At 38.3% G+C, this 14,403-nt stretch overlaps 1 protein-coding gene across 4 annotated transcripts in view; it reads left to right on the plus strand.

The window, feature by feature from the left end:
- Positions 1 to 14,403, plus strand: part of Ano4 (anoctamin 4) — a 329,923-nt gene that overhangs the window by 105,687 nt on the left and 209,833 nt on the right. The gene's annotated exons all lie outside the window — the stretch shown is intronic.

Consider the following 14,403-nt stretch of genomic DNA (forward strand, 5'->3'; position numbering starts at 1 on the left):
GCTAGATTTTCCCTATACTTCTTAAGCTTCTCCCAGTACCTCTAATTCATTCCCTTTCTGCTCTGCCTTCTAAAATACACACATACTCACCCTTCTTCCTTCTCTCCGATTCTTTATTTCATCTTCTTGTTGAATTTCTACCCATTTGCTTTAGTTAAATTTTTAAGGGAAATTCCCCATAACTCCCAGGCTGGATTAGGTCTGTACAATTGCAAGTTCCCTTAACATTCTTGTTCCTCTGCTTCACAGCAGTACCGTTCCCCCCCACCCCCATGTTCTTGTCAAGCTTTATCTAATCTCTTCTCCTTTTCTAGCATGTGGAGTGTTGGCAGAACAAGATGGCTTTGTCCACTGCCTTGCCGTACTCCCATCATGGGGCTGCTACAGGCAGTTGTCCAACAAATACCTAACCAATGAGTGAATGAATAAATTTTAAAAACATACGGTTCGCTCCTCGGAGGAAAACACTATGCAGATCAGGTGGAATTGTGGGCGGTATTTCTATTTAGTGTGTGACTCATCTAGATTCAAGGCTGTTAAATGTTTAAAAATATATCTTTTTGGGGTGGTTTGTTTTTCCGTTTTTCCCCCCCTCTATCTTTCTTTTGTTTTCATGTCACAATTACTATGTAATTATGTCTTGCAAAATATCTCAAACAGTGGCCAAGATGGATCTTAGAAAGGATGACGAGCCTCAAAATAGAGGCAAAGTATCATGTTAGGTTGGTATAGTAGTGTTGGTTCTTCCCATGTTGCCCTGGGTGGTGAAAGGCTTCCTGCTTTTAGGCCAGATACGCTGTGTTCACATGGATGCCAACCAGGAAGACCCAACTCCAAATATGGCCAAGATAAATACAATGTTAACTTGTACTCTTTGTTTTCTTTTTTTTTTTTTTTTTGGTGTTTTGTCCTACATTTTATTTTGTTTTAAATAAAAAAATGTTGTTGTTGTTGTTTTTATTTTACCTGTCAATAGCAACTGGGCTTTCATTTGAATTTGTGTTTCTCTTGTAAGAAAGACTTATTAAAAAGTTCCTTTTGGGGGACTGGCCTTGATGGATCCTTACAGACAAGAGTCCATGTCAGAAGATCTTTTTGTTGTTGTTGTTGTTGGTTGTGGGCCTGAACTCTGGGCCTGGGCACTGTCCCTCAGCTCTTTAGCTCAAGGCTTAGTGCTCTACCACTCGAGCCACAGCGCCACTTTCGCTTACATGGTGCTGAGGAATTGAACCCAGGACCTCATGCAAGGTAAGCACTCCACCACTGAACCATCTTCCCAACACCAATGTCAGAAGATCTTAAGAAGTGGGAGTTCCCATGCTCGAGTTGCCATCAAAATCACCAGGCGAACTTTGGAAAAGTCAGATTCAGGACTATGCTCTAAAATGCTTGTTTAGTCCTTTGGGAGGTAGATGGGTCCTTAAAATCAGGTTTTTTTCCCTTTAAATGGAACTACTGCACAACTAAAACTACTCTTTGGGAATCCTGATTGGTTTAAAACATCTATGTCTTTCGGTGTCCTTAGTCTTAACCTGTGAGTATAGTCCTGTGAGCTTTTCTCCCAGAGAGCATTGTTCCAGCTTCATTTCTCTCCAGGACCCTCTCTTCACCCTTCTTTAAAGCCTGCCCAGTGAACTTGTTGGTTCCTGAATATACATAGATTTTTTTTAACTACTGTCCATAGTAGAGCATGTCCTACCTGCTTCATGCCCTGAGTGATTTCTGTGTGTCTGTGATTCTCTCACCTTCTGTTCTGGGACTGGGTGCCTTGTCTTGTCAATTTCAGTTCTTTACCGTTGCTTTTATTTTTTCCCATGCTTACTAAACTATATCAATTTGCTTTACATAATTTGTGCTGTATCAGCAGTTAGGAGCTGAGTAAGTTGCTTGTCTACTTTTCTGTTTTCTTTACTATATTATGAGTACCTTAAAATAAAACCTGCATCTCTTCACTTTGTAAGTCCTGTGCATGTTTTCACTCAATAAGTCATTGTTTAGTGAACCAATCCATGAATGGATAACTAAGATTGTAAACGAAATAAAACTCAATAAATCTTGTCTTTTGTATAGAATAGATGTTAATACAGTTATTGCTATTGCTCTATGCCAGAGATATTTATTTACCTGTTACAATAGACACCAATTTTGCTAGAATTATTTTTAAAAAAGAAACATTTGCACAGTTGATATGAATATGGAATAACAGATCAGAGAAACTACAAGTTAATTATCCTATATGCATTTACTTTATTTTTATAGATAACAAATCATAGATGACAAATTCTAAAGGCACAGAGAGTTATAGGGGGAAAAGTTTTCTGCCTTATTCCCAGCCACCCATTTCTAAAGTGAGAGTCAATCTTTGTTTGCATTCTACAACTTTGTTTATTTGAACTTCTATACCTTTTAAAAGACAAATGGCAACATCCTTTGTTTGCACAGAATTTTTTTTTTTTGGTCGTGGGACTTGAACTCTGGGCCTGGGCACTGTCTCTGACCTGTCTCAAGGCAAGTACTCTACCACTTGAGCCACAGCACCACTTCCAGTTTTCTGAGTGGTTTATTGGGGATAAGAGTCTCAGGGACAGGCTGGGAAGGTGGCTCAGTGGTAGAGCGCTTGCCTTACATGCATGAGACCCTGGGTTCGATTCCTCAGCACCACATAAGCAAAAAGAAAAAAGCTAGAAGTGGCACTGTGGCTCAAGTGGTAGAGCACTAGCCTTGAGCTAAAGAGCTGAGGGACAGTGCCCAGACCCAGAGTTCAGGCCCCACGACTGGACCTCCCCCCCCAAAAAAAAGAGTCTCAGGTATTTTTCCTGCCTGGGCTGGCTTTGAACCGCGATCCTCAGATCTCAGCCTTCTGAGCAGCTAGGATTATAAGCGTGAGCCACCAGCACCTGGCTTGCACAGAATTTTAATAAAAATCCTCTTGTACATTTCCACTTTTCCTCTTGCCTTTTTAAGTCTCTTGTCCATTTTTTCTTATTGTAGACTTTCTCTTAATATGAGGAACTTTTTATTGTTTCTGAATATAAGCCATTTTCCTCAGATATGGGCTTCACATCTCTTCTTCTAATATGCAGATGGACTTCCTAAAACTTTAAAGCTTTCCTATAATATATTTTATGAACAGAAATTCTTAATTTTAATTTTTTTCCTCTTTCATCATTAACACATTGAATGGTCATCTTAAGAAATGTTTCATCACAGAAGTTCATACAGGTATTTTGTAATGTGATGCTCTCCTTGAAGATAGTTTCTCCTATTAGATTTAGAGCTGAACCACAGTTATTTCAAAAGACTCTCTCACCAACTCTGGAACATTTCCTTTGCTGTGGTTTAAATACCTTTAGGTACCTTGGTCTCTCCCTCTCTGTTTGTTTTTTGGTTTGTATTGAACTTTTGTTTCAGTTTCATGAGTCTACTTGTCAATCACTAAATCAGTCCCTTCTCCAAATTACTATTGTTTTTCAAAAACGTTTGGTTCCAAGCTATAGTAAGTTCTTCCTCATGTTTGTTTCTGTTAGCTTAGAACCCATAAAGTTTTCCATTAACCTTTACTGGAGAAACTGCAGCTCACTTCCTTGCCCTATTAAAATATAATGTTGACTTACATGCACATAAATGTTTTACATGTATTTTTATCAAAGGCTGAAGATCATGTTTCTTTTCCTTTCCCAAATAGTAAAAGGACCTAAATGCTGTTTAAAAATGATCTTGCCACTCATCTATTATAGTTGTTCAGTATTTTACCTTCAGCCACATTAACCATGATCACTTACTTTTGTTATGTTTGGTAGGAAACAGTTTTATACAGATTTTCCAACATGATTTCCCAATCATTTATTTTGTGCATATTGTGTGTGTGTGTGTGTGTGTGTGTGTGTGTGTGTGAGAGAGAGAGAGAGAGAGAGAGAGAGAGAGAGAGAGAGAGAGAGAGAGAGAGAGAGAGAGAGAGAGACAGAGACAGACAGACAGAGAGACAGAGAGACAGAGAGACAGAGAGAGAGAGAGAGAGAGAGAGAGAGAGAGAGAGAGAGAGAGAGAGAGAGAGAGAGAGAGAGTATACTGGGGCTTGCACTCAAGGCCAGAGTGCTTCTCTCTAAGTTTTTTTGCTCAAGTCTAGTGTTCTACCAGTTGAGCCACAGCTCCACTTCTGGCTTTTTCTGGTAAATTGGAGATAAGAGTCTCTCAGACATTTCTTCCCAGGATAGCTTCAAACTGTGGTTCTTAGATCTCAGCCTCTTGAGTAACTAGGATTATAGACATGAGTCACTAGTGCCAGATTCTTACTGTGGTTTGCAATTTACTTAGGATTCCTTTCTGTTGTGCTAGGACTGGTAAATCTCTTTGTCTTACTTGAAAATGTCTTTGTCTGGCTATGTGCATAAATGAAAATGTTACTAACTATGGAATTCTAAGAGAGCTGTTTTCCTTCTGTTCTTGGAAGGTATTTTGTACATTCCAGGAGAGTTTTTCATGGCTTTCTTCTTTTGTAGCTGATGGGAAATATGTCAGTCCAGTAAGAGTCTCCTTGGTGATAACTTGTTTTCTTCGTTTGTTTTAGCCATTCATTTTTTTCTTTAAGTTTAGTTTTGCTGGTTATCCTAGCTGTGCTTACATTTAGAATACTAGAAAGCCATGTTTTCTTTTAATTATGGATTATTTTGAATATTACTTCCCTTCTGTTTTTTTTTAAATTTTGAAACTTGTATGTCCACAGGGTTGAATAATCTGTAGATCATGTTTCTTGATGGATCTCTGAGATTTCTTCACGTCTTCCTTTCTCTGCTATGTTCTGTATCATTTTTCCAGGTTTATCATCTACTTTATTATTTCTCTCTCATTCTCACTCTCACTCTTTCTTTTTCAAAACAGCCTACTAAGCTCTGTCTTAGTCATTTTCATTTATTCATTATATTAAATTATATTTGATAGCATCTTCGTCTATCAATATTGGAATGTGTAAATTGCACATATTAATGGGATTTAGGGTGATATTTGAACACATGCATATAGCATGTACTACAGCAATCCAGCTTCCCTTTATCCCTCTCTCCTCTCTATCCCTGCCAACCTCTATTAATCATACTCTACATTCAAATCGGTGTGTTTTAAGGTTCTACATGTAAAAGAGAAAGTGTGGAACTTTTCCTTCTGTGTCTGGCTTATTTCAGCTAATAGAATGTCCCCTAGTAAGTTCCATCTGTCTTGTTGCAAGTGACCAGGTTTGTTTTTTTATTTAATTCTTGATGGCTGGATAACATATAATTTTAAATTTGCACCACATTTTCCTTAGCTATTTATCCATTCATTGTCCAGATTGGTTCCATTTCTTAACTGTTTTGGACAGAATATTTTTTTGGACAGAATCTTTTAAAATGTTCTATACCTTCAATTTGTGGAACACAAATTAATCTTCCTTGTCATGTCCAATTTTCTTACATGCTTTGTGAGTACCTCTGCTGCAGAAGTTTTGATTATTACAGGTTTGTGTATGTGGTGAGTCAATCCATATGTTCTGATTTGTACCTATGTCCTTTGGGAACCAATTCATATGTTACTAAGTAATTCAGCTCTTGAACCAGATTCTATTTTAATTTCTTAGCTCAGGATTCTTATTTCATGCAGATGTTAATTTGAATTCTGTATCTACTCATGATCAATCCTAGGGTCTTGGATGTCCAAGAAGTGATTTCTCTTTTTATCTTTCATGATATTTCTAATCACCATCCTTGGTCTCCTTCTGGAGAGGGAGTATATCAGAGTTTACCTAGTGTCCTTTTTGTGGACCAGGTGACTTTTTGAGTTCCTTAGCTTCATGTAGGGATCGTAATTACAGTTTCTGTCTCCCAGCATCCTAAATCCATTTCTTTGATCTTTTCATATACTTCTCCTCTGCTAAGTCCCAACCTCCTGTGCCTTAATCTGAAACTGATGAGGACTAACTACATGTGTATTAACTCTCATGTCCACTTAGGAGCTGAGCATCTTCTTCATTTCTGTAGCTGAGCTATTACCTTTTTTATGTTCAAACTTGGATCTGTGTTACTTAAGCTTAGATTTTTTTCAGTTTTTCATTGTTTATAAACATTTTTCCATAAATGATTTTACTCTGTCACATTTTACTTTGACATTACATTCTATAGCTAACATCTCCAGAAGGAAGATGTTAAATTAAAAATTCTCCTCCAGTTTTTCCCAGTTTGATTTTTGAGTGAGCCCTCACTTTTCAATGACAGCAGGAACATATTCACATATCAACAATTTCATTTATTTAACACTTACTCATGTGTGAAGCACTGTACATTTTGAATGTCACTGGGACAAGCAAGACCCTAAAACTAAAACTAAAGTTTTAGTGAACTGACAGTGAAGTCAAGGTTGTAGACATGTTCATAACCTTCATAATTTTTATTATATCAATGTAATAATGTCTACAGCTCTTGTAATAATGATAGAATAGAACCAATGCTATAGCAAAAAATTAATCAAGGAAGAAATCTTGCAGAAGAGCTGGAGTCAGCAGCCATCAGGAGAGAAGGAGTGGAGTTTCTTTGGGCAAGGAGAAGCTGAATAACACTTCATAAGGAGAGAAGTTTGAAGATCAGCAAGGTCTATAATACATTTGGAGAATATTGAAACTGGTGATGTGGCTAGACAAAGGATGAAGGAGTGGAGCAGGTGGGACATGAAGTTGAAGGAAGGCCGGTTGGTTTTAGATTTGGGATACTTTATTATATGAGTTGACTTTTGGTTATCATCAGCCTCTAATTGCAAATGCTGGCTTTGGAAAAGCATGTATAGAATAATGGTTACTTATGATTAGTACAACTAACCAGTCCTAAAGTTTATAAATGAGGAAGAAAAGAACTTTTCCTAGGTTGTGCTTGTAACTAGCAGTATGTCTGAAGGGGAATTTGCTCTTGCATTCAGGAAATGTTTGTGGAGCATGTATTCATGATTCCTTACCAAACAATAGAAGAATTGGAGAAGGATCAAGTATAAAGCCTGCCTTCATAATGAAGTGGGGGAAGTAAACAAATCAATAATCTCAGGGTAAGAACGATGACAGGGAAGAAATAAAGGTACCTATATCTGATTGACAAGAAGAATATGGAAGGTTCTTAAGTCATAAACTTTGAGTAGAGAGAAGATTGTTAGATAATGCCAATACCATGGTGGAGAAAGGATGTTTCACCATGGATGAAGGTATTACATGGAAGACAGGTAGCATGGAGTTATAGGACCAAAGCAGTTTCCTATTCAGGGAGAATCATGTATGAGACAGAGTGGCTGGCCATAAAACCAGGTCTTGATGGTATTTTTCCTTTTAAGTCATATGTCAGGGTAACAAATGATCTTAAAATATTTAAGAAAGAAAGTTGGTTGGCATTTCTGATTGGATTTAGAGGCAAAGCTGCAGAAGAATAGATTCTAAGGTGGAGCTCTTTCTTGTCTTGAAAGATGAGTTCATCAACATTTAAAACACTAGGGTTTTATCTCACATGGAAGCAGCATAGAGAATCCTTTATTGGACATGTGGAGGCTCTTGTTCTGGACATGGCTGGGAGATCAGCCCTGTATATTTGGAGACATCTGTCAAAGGCTGTGCACATCACCAAGTTGTCAATAGCCCTTATTTCTAAGAAGCTTGAAGATACATTTAGTAAAAACTCGAATGGACCCTCTCAAATGTACCACAGGTGAATCAGAATTATTTTATGGTGGATCTTATCAGTTCAGAATGGGCTTGAACTCAGAATATGAGCATTGTCTCTGGGATCCTTTTGCTCAAGGCTAGTGCTCTACCACTTAAGCCATAGCTCCACTTGTGGAATTTTGGTACTTAACTGGAAATAAGAAAATCACCTGTCTTTCCTGGTGGGATTGGCTTTGAACTGTGATCCTCAGATCTCAGCCTCCTGAGCAACTAGGATCATCAGTATGAGCCATCGGTACCTGGTCAAGACCACTAATTCCAACAGGAACACTGGCACTAGATATGCATGCCAACTTCAAAGTCCTCTATGGAGCTGATGTCACACAGCTACGATACTGGTACTGCATTGAAGTTTTGTGGGTCTTCATTGTCAAAAAGATGACATCATCAAACCCTCCACATTAAGATGTTGAATCCTGCACAAAAGCTGTGTTTTGAGGGTTGATAGGTTGTAATATGAAGGATATGACTGATGTCCACTGAGTTGGGAATCGCCCCACAAGCTCCTGACTCCAAATTATAAAATATCCCACATCACTACTTGTCTTCCTAAAGAATTTTCTTTCTTCTGGCTTTTTCTTCTTTTTGCTTATGTGGTGCTGAGGAATCAAACCCAGGGCCTCAGGCATGCAAGGCAAGTGCTCTACCACTGAGCTACCTTCCCAGCCCCAAGAATTTTCTTTCTAAGTACTGTTAGGAAACAAAAGTACCCAGGCACCTGTAATCCCCGCAATGGGAATCTTGGCAGGAATATTACACCTTTGAGGTCAGCCTGTGTGCTGTAGTGAGACTCTACCCTAAAGAAACAAAAAGAAAAAAAAAGAGAAAGGAATGGAAGATAGGAAGGAAGGAAGAAGGGAAGGAGGGAAGAGGGGAGGGGTATAGAAGGAAAGAAGGAAGAGTAAACCACTGAAAGATTAAGTTATTTGAAAAAATTATGTAAAATAAAACTACTAGAACTAGAAGATGAATGAAATGAAGTATTTCTTAATTCTTGAGCAGGCACATACATTTGAAAATATAGTTTCTATTCTTGATAATAGAAATTGTAACTGAGAACTTCATATATTTGGAAGAGTAATTTTTTACTAAGCTGATGAAGGCCCATGTAAATTATATTTTCTGTTTGCTAAAATAAGATAATAGACCTCATACTGATTAAGGAGATTTGACATTGTCTATGTGTAGATATGAGTGTGAGTTGTATAATTAATTTCCACTTATCCTATGTTTGTTAGAAACCTTAAGTTCCTTCTGTTTGGTGATGGACACTTTGCATGTGAAAAGAACTCTCTTTGTTTCCTTTGCCCAGTTCTCTACTCAGATGATTATTTATTTTTATTGGAACTATTATAGGATTTAGGCTTCCATCTCCTTACACATATGAAATACATTTCAGGATTTGGGGTCCATCTTTTCTCAGCCTCCTGTTTCTTGCCAATAACTTCATTGCAAAATCTCCCATTCTGCCATCTGCCCTGCTTCCTTTTTGTGTTTCTACTCACAGTTCCTTCATTTTTTTTTTCAAAAATATTACTCTCAACAGCAGTGACTCAGACCTATTTTGGAAGCAAGGTTTCCAAAGTCTCCAACTAGGAATGGGAACGTGTCACATAGGGGATTTCACAAAAAAGAGTCATCAATGCATCTTGTTGTTGTTGTTTTTTAATCTGCTAGAGAAGTAGTGAAACACTCAAGGAAAATGAACTCTTGGGAACCAAGAAGCAACATTAGCACCATGTCCAGGAATAGCATGCTTAGCCTTCCATTTTGGCTCCATCTTGGTGATGATCTTTAGAACACTTCACATACATTTGGCTCCCTCCCTTTTCAGGATACACTGTAGTACAATTGTTCTCCCCCATTGCACTGAACTCACAGACATCCATGGGACTTTTTTTTAGCCAATTAAAGTGAGAGGGAGTGGGAGGTGTTATTTCTGAGCAGAAGCTTTAAGATCTATTGAGTGCTAATTTTTGGTAGGAGTTGCTCTATCAACCTGAAGCTCTGAGTGATAATGTGAACACAGTTTCCCAGATGACTTGACATGGGCAAGTAGCATGAACAGGAAGTAAACCTGTGTTGTTATAAGTTCCTGGATTTGTGGGGCTGTGACTGGGCAGAACCCAGTCTTTCCTGACAATCATACTATGCATATGTGGTACCTACATCCATCAAATGTAGAGCAAATATACATCTAAGAATGCTGCCTACCTACATGGATCAAAAATGATTTGAAGGATGAAAAATTTTAAGTATTTTAGAAAATACTCATTTTAAGAGAATGTATTTTCCTATATCCCTACAGAAGCATTTAACCTATTACACAGTAATGCTATGTTTATATATCTGTGCTGCTGTAAAGGTTATTTAAGGGCTGTGGTAGTTTCATTTTTTTTTTAATCCAGGGCATCTATCACTTGTGTAATATTTCAGCAATACTTAATACTAGCTCAATTTAGCCGGGCCCCGGTGGCTCATGCCTGTGATCCTAGCTACTCAGGAGGGTGAGATCTGAGGATCATGGTTCAAAGCCAGCCCGGGCAGGAAAGTCCGTGAGACTCTTACCTCCAATAAACCACCAGAAAACCGGAAGTGGCGCTGTAGCTCACGGGGTAGAGCGCTCCCCTTGAGCTGAAGAGCTGAGGAACAGTGCTCAGGCCCAGAATTCAAGGCCCATGACCGACAAAAGAAAAAAAATACTAGCTCAATTTAAAAAGACCAAAATATTGTCTGGTGCACCCTAGGTGCCCAGGGATGTTTTGATATTGACTATGTTAATATTTGTGGTTGTTCAAAATCCAGTGGTGGAATTTTACCTCCTCACTAGCTCTTAGTCTAACATTCCAGGTGTAAAGAAGCAATGTAGATACATCTCCTTGGTGTCAAGGCCTTTTAAAACCTTACTTAAAGAAGTGGTCTTTAGTACAGCTTTGGCTGGAGAGATGTTGTATTTGCATATAAACTAGTTTAGAGCTGGATGCTAAGCTTGCATTTAACCACCTTTCCACTGGGTATTGTAATTAGGGGAAATTCCAATGCGAAAGCTTGGCTAATGCTCAGTTATTGATTCCAAGTTTATTACTTCACCGGGGATTATGAGGGAATCTTATTTGGTTCAAAAAGTGCTTATACATGTAATTCTGAATTGGCTGCTTTGTGTGTTATTGTTGGTCCAGTGAAAGTTCATATTCATTCTCCAGTCATTGCCAGCTCCCCTTTTCTTTGTTTCTTCCCAGAAAGGATTTCAGGCTTCAAGAAAAAAAAATATGTATACATATATATACCAGGATGTTATCATCACATCTCTGCTTGCCTGCTTCATACTCTTAAATTTATTTTTCTAATTTTTTATTTTTATTATCTTAAATAGTTGTACAAAAGAGATGCAATTAAACATATCAGTTTATGAATACAGTGCATCTTAATCAAGGTATTCCCTTTCATAATTCTCCCTCATCTCTCCCAACCTCATTATCCCCTCAAGTTACCTGGTTCTATCTTCATATATGCATATTGAGTACTATGAATCTATTTACCCACCTTCCTCCCTTCCACTCTCCATGTCTGCTTTCCTGCCCTTAACCTTCCCCTTCTTGAAAACACATGTCCCAGCTTTCTAGTATTCATTTTGTTAAACTATGAATTAGTTGTTCAGTCCTCTCCTGCATATACCATACTTTAAACAATATGTTGATGTACATATGCATATGACCCTGTATATGTGTTTATAATTTAACTTAATGTTCATATATAAGATAAAACCTGCACCCTTTGCCTCTCTTACTTTCCTCTTTTTTTTTGGAGCGGGGGGACTAGAACTTAGGACCTAGGTCCTTCAGCATTTTGGCTCAAGGCTAGCACTCTATCACTTGAGCCATACCTCCACATCATACTTTTTGGGTGATTAGTTGAAGATAAGAGTCTCATGGAGTTTCCTGCCCTGGCTGACTGTGAATTGTGATTCTCAGATCTCAGCTTCTTGAGTAGCTAGGATTACAGGTATTTCCTCATACATTTAAATTCGTTGAATAGAGCCCACTTTTCCACTCTGTGTTCTTAGTCTAAGAAGTTCCTCCAATGCCTATAAGACCCTTCCAAGGCTCATTCTGTCTCTCCTAAATATTAAGATCCAAGTACAATGTTAGGCTTTGTTCTCAGCCTTGTAAATATAGCTTTCTTTGAACTTACATTCTGTCCAAATGGCAGATGATAAGAAACAACTAAATACATGTCAAGTGGCTAGAAATGCTTTGTTAAATGATAAAGAGGGAAGAAGGCTGTAACTGTGGAGCTATGATAGCGTGACATTACTAATTGGTGAAGGAAAAGGGATGTCTGGCTGATAGCTTGTTGTTGGAACAGAGAGGCTGGATGATACCTCGAGGAAGGAAGGAAGGAAGCCAGGAGCACAGAGGAAAGAGAGCAAATGGATGAGGTGGTGCTCAAGAAACAGAAAAGCAAATGCAAAGGCCCTGAGGCTGAGCTTGGGAGGCCCTGAGCTTGGGAGATTCAGGCAAGAAATGAGGCCATGCCCTGTAGGAGTTGAGTTGGGCTGGAACTGGTTATATAAATCATGGAGGGCTTTGAGGGAGGCTCTTGTGAGGCTTTGAGAAGAGTATTTTTAAAAGATTTGGCCAATGTCATGAAAGTAGACCAGTAAGGATTTTTCTTTTTCATGACCCAAGTATTCCATAACAGTGATGTTCAATACTCAGCTCAAGGGTCAGCCATAATGGAAAGTCTTACTTAACTCCCCCACACAGAGTGGAATCTACATCTTCTGAGATCCTCTGAGAGATTTGCTTTTGAAATGCAGTCCAATAATGGAGTCCAGGTATATGTGGAGATAGACTACATAATTCAGAATTCTCAGGACTGAGGTATATGGTTCCGTGACAGGGCACTTACATGAGGCTCTAGATTCAGTCCTCAGCACAATAAAAATTAAGTAAATAAATAAATACCATGAAGAATAAGAAAATCCCAAACAAAATACAGTGCTCAGAATTAATTTCTGATTATGATGAGGTTTATTTAAATATGAGGGGTGATTTAAAGCACATTATAATATATATCATGTTTTGTATACCAATTGTATAAACTGTGTATGTATGATTAAAATGGAGCAATAATTGAAACATATTTAGAACAATAAAAAGGTTTTTAGAGGAGGTGTTTTTGAAAAAGTGATAGGGAATGGTACTAATAGAAATCAAACTGGTTCACAGTAGGTTTTATTATTATTTCAGTATTTCTTTTGAATTCAGGGCCTCTACTTGCTAGGCAAGCTCTCTACCATTCAAACTATTCTGCTTTTTTTTTTTTTTTTGAGCTAGAGTCTCACTAGTATATCCAGGCCAGCATAGACATAATTCTACTGTTTGTCCCTCCTCATGTAGCTGGAATGTTGGATGTTTGCTACCATGCCTGGCCATTGGCCTGGCCATTTTTTGCTCCCAAGCTGACCTTGAATGATGAACCTACATCTCTGTCTCTAAGTAGGTAGGACTGCAGGTTTAAGCCACAGTGTCTGTATCCTCCAAGTTCCTATACACAAGTTGCATTTGTATTTATCTCAAGTCTTTCCCTTGGATTATCATTGATAGTAAGATTTTTATTTTTTACTGTTCATGGTAAAATATTCAAGTCAGAATGTCTCCAGCAAAAGAAAAATTCCAAAGCTTCAAGCATGGTTGGAACTGGATTTAAGGAGTTAGATTCATACGATCAGCATTACACTATTCTAGCCTGTCTTCCACTGAGCTGGCTTCTTTCTTAGGCAGATTGCCTGCTCATAGTTAGGAGGTAGTTGACAGTGGCTCCTACCATCTGGATGTCTTGCTCCAGGTAACTACAATAAAAGTTGTAAAATATGATTCTGAGAAACATGCAAAGGTGTGAGAAGGTGTGAAGGAAACCACAGGGCCAGTGCAGCCCCTGGAATTAGTCATTTGCGCTCAGTTTACTTCCTCCAGCCCCGAAGGAATGGAGGAAGAGGGAGCCAGGTGCAGAGCTGGCAGGTTTTGGTGGAGTCAGGGTGGGGTCACAGCCAACCAATGGTCCTACAGGGACAATCCTGGGAGGCAATCCTCTGACCTTTCTCTTTTCTCATTCCTGCCTTCTGCTAAGGGCTCTCATTGGCAGAGCCACAGAGCATTGACACAATCTCTGATCAACATCCTCCTATCAGCACTCAGAGGAGAAAGGGGAATGAAAGAGTCTCATGTAGGCTCTTAATAGAAAATAACACATGATTGTATGAGGACAATTTCATTAAAAGGCACAGAAACCTGACATGCTGACATAACTGTGTGGAGACGCTTGCAGAAAGGAGCTAAAATTCTAAATTGAGGGCACCACTGGCACTTGGGACATTTAGAGTGATATTTTATTCAGTTATGCATTTATCCTGTTACTCATTTTAAATGTACCTTATTTTAAATTCCTTTGTTTAAAAGTCTGCAAAATGATTATTTTTTGTTTTTCTTGTTCTTATCATCTTCAACAGTTGATGTTAATCAGCTTAGGTCATCCACTGAAAAAAATTAAGCTAATACAGGAAGGATACTTTTTAAATTTTCATTATTTTTTTTAATAGCATAATGTCCTGAAATCATGAGTTTGTAATTCTATATATTTGAAGGTCTTTTTTTTCCTAAGAAAAATTCTCCTGACCT

The sequence above is a fragment of the Dipodomys merriami genome, unplaced genomic scaffold (assembly GCF_024711535.1).
Source record: "Dipodomys merriami isolate MVZ:Mamm:240054 unplaced genomic scaffold, mDipMer1.0.p SCAF_10, whole genome shotgun sequence".
NCBI classification, from domain to species: domain Eukaryota; kingdom Metazoa; phylum Chordata; class Mammalia; order Rodentia; family Heteromyidae; genus Dipodomys; species Dipodomys merriami.